Below are 2,782 nucleotides of genomic sequence, written 5' to 3'. Positions count from 1 at the left end.
AAGAGCCTTAAACCTTGTGGCAAGTGCAACTTTGCCGTTAAACCGGGGGCCCTAGAGCCAGAGAGGAGGGATTTGGCTCAAAGTTTTTCTATTTGCTGTTCTGCACTGTAAGCCAACTGGTCCATTTTCCCCCCATCTATTTTCACAAGCCGCTTTTGTCCCTCACAAAGCCGAAAATACCGCAAAGAAAATGGGACGGGGTGGAGTTCAAACGACAGCTCAAGTTTTATGTTCAATGGAATTAGAAATGACTTTTTAAATGGCACTCTTTATGCGCTGCCCTACTGTAAGAACTCAGTTAATGAATTTAATGTGCAGTTGTTGGCATGAGATGTTCATTTTTCTTCTTTGACTGATAAAAAAGTGATTTATAGCTGCAATGGGAGTCTGGGTTGTTTTGTCATATTGGCGTCTTATTATGATTTTAGTTCCCCTCATCACTGTATCAAACTCTATTTACCATCTTGTTGAACGTATTGTGCTGCTGATGAAATATTGCATTTCAGTTGCAACTTGAAGATACCTAAATTCCAGCGCTCCAGGCTGCTGACTGACAGATTGAGAATTATCATGGCACTTGAGGTTTAAGAAGAGAGGTTTATGTACTCAGCGCATTCCGTCCATCATTGTCATGTGACTATCCAGCATTATTTCTTCTAGAGAAATATTATTTTTTTTAGAAAAATGTCTGTGAAGGCATTAATGTGCACTATGGAGAGTTACATGAAGACAGTAAAGAGAATAAGCTGAAGAGGGCCAGATTAAGCCACACACAGTTTGCCAACATTGGTCTGAACGTTACTAGTTGTTAGGGTTTAGAGGGGGGTGCCAGGGGTGGCACCCACCCCCCTGAAATATGATTGTCCACCCCCTGGTCCCCCCCACAATCCATTGGGTCAGAGTGCCGTCACTTTGCTGCCTGTTCTGCCAATTGGTGCCTTTCCATTTGGTAAATGGATGTACTTTAAACACACATTGTATGACAACTGTGTACCTTGTTTTTGAGGCGACTTTATTTTTATACATTTCTGTGACAAAAAAAACTGCCCAGTCTAATTCATGTTTCTGCATATATAAATGTTTTGCCATAAGAGCCCATAGAAAATGTGTATTGTATTTGGATATACAATTTGTTGTAAAAAAACTAAATAAGTGAAATTAATAATGACTGTAATCTGTTTTATTTAACAAAACTGCATTGTGTTTTTCTATCCTATCCAAAATTTGCTATATTTCTACACAGATTTTCTATGCTGTATTCTGATAAAATCCCCTGGGCCCCCCTTGACTGATTTTTTGATTAAACCCCCCCCCACACTCTCCCCCCGTGCCACACCACTTAAAAAATCCTGGAATGGCCGCTGCTTCTTGTCTCTCTAAATCAACACAATTTCTCAACGTCCCTGCTGCATAAAATCAACTAAACCAATAGTTTTCAGTAGTTAGCAGGCAACTGTGTAATGTGCCAGTTTTATTGCACAATATTCAGGCTGCCTGGTGTTTGTACATAAGAGTTTTAGAGCACTTCATTTCCATCCTCTGTGCATAATTTAAAGTCTATGAACATTTTTATGGAGAGAAGTAAGGGAAGTGGTGGCACTCATCTCCAGTGGTGGTTTCACCTCAGTCCTAGAGCCTCATGTGTAAGGTTTTAAACAACTGCGAACGTGTCCCCCTCACACTCTTATCTCAGCAACACACACATATACTGCAAATATAATACTAACAATGAAACATATAATCACCGACAATAAGGAATTTGCAATGTTTGACATCAGTTTGTTAGACTTTTAATTCATAGTCATGACAATGAGTTACTATGACTACAGGAGTGTATAAATATCTCTGACACACTTTTAGAATTTTTGTTTTTAAAACTTACAGTTATTATATTTGTCAGAGGTTTCACGCCTCTGCAGCAACTATGGGTTAAGTGTCCTACTCAGGGACACACTGGTTGATTTATCACAGTCTGATTTGGACCCAGGTCTGCCACACCAAAGGCGTGTGTCATATCCACTGCACCATCACCACCCACACTCAAACCCTGGTTGCTGTGGTAAGGACTGAGCCTTAAAGGTGTGGTTTGGAGTAATTTCACCCTAGGCTTCTTTGCACCATGACCTCGAGCCAAACACTTCCCCCAGAAGCTTTTTTCCCTTGGTCAAACATTTGGCAAGTCAGCACTATTAGCTGAATGGCTTAGTGCAGGTGCAAATGGAACCAAATGTGTATCTTGTAAATTACCCAGAGATGGCAAAAGTACTCACTTTTCGTACTTAAGTAGAAGTACAGATACTTGTGTTAAAAAATACTCCGGTAAAAGTGGAAGTACTGATTAAACTTCTTTACTCAAGTAAAAGTAACAAAGTACAGGCTTGAAAATGTACTTAAAGTATAAAAGTAAAAGTAGCCTTGCGAATGACAACAATTTTTTATGCAAAGCTACCTGGAACACACAAATGTTACTAGAGAGACGCTGAGGAACTTCAGTGGACACGTCTTTATATGGCAAAGGCTACATTTTAAAAGGATGTCTGCCAATAGGCCTAAAACATAACATATGTGGTTATTATGACAGAAACTGGGACTCCAGGTTAATAAGATTCTGACTCATTAGCAAGATATGAATTCAGTTGTGATTCTGTGAGAATTCACAGATCCAGTTTCTATTTTTAATCTTTCCCCCTATCATTTAAATGAATCTACATTTATGTATGTGCTCACATATGGCTTCTGGAAATAAAATAAAGGACTAAAATATGAATGACTAAACAGGCAT

The 2,782-nt window shown here is 39.1% G+C and overlaps 1 long non-coding RNA gene across 1 annotated transcript in view; it reads right to left on the bottom strand.

Moving 5' to 3' along the window:
• Positions 1 to 565: 565 nt before the first annotated feature.
• LOC116690402 (uncharacterized) overlaps positions 566 to 2,782 on the bottom strand; it is a 20,639-nt gene continuing 18,422 nt past the window's right edge. The window contains exon 3 of the long non-coding RNA XR_004332251.1: positions 566 to 576. This is a non-coding gene — a long non-coding RNA (uncharacterized LOC116690402). The remainder of the gene's footprint in view (positions 577 to 2,782) is intronic.

The sequence above is a fragment of the Etheostoma spectabile genome, chromosome 5 (genome assembly GCF_008692095.1).
Source record: "Etheostoma spectabile isolate EspeVRDwgs_2016 chromosome 5, UIUC_Espe_1.0, whole genome shotgun sequence".
Taxonomy (NCBI): domain Eukaryota; kingdom Metazoa; phylum Chordata; class Actinopteri; order Perciformes; family Percidae; genus Etheostoma; species Etheostoma spectabile.
Note: the sequence above shows the minus strand (reverse complement) of the source record. Positions and strands in the feature narration are given on the sequence as shown.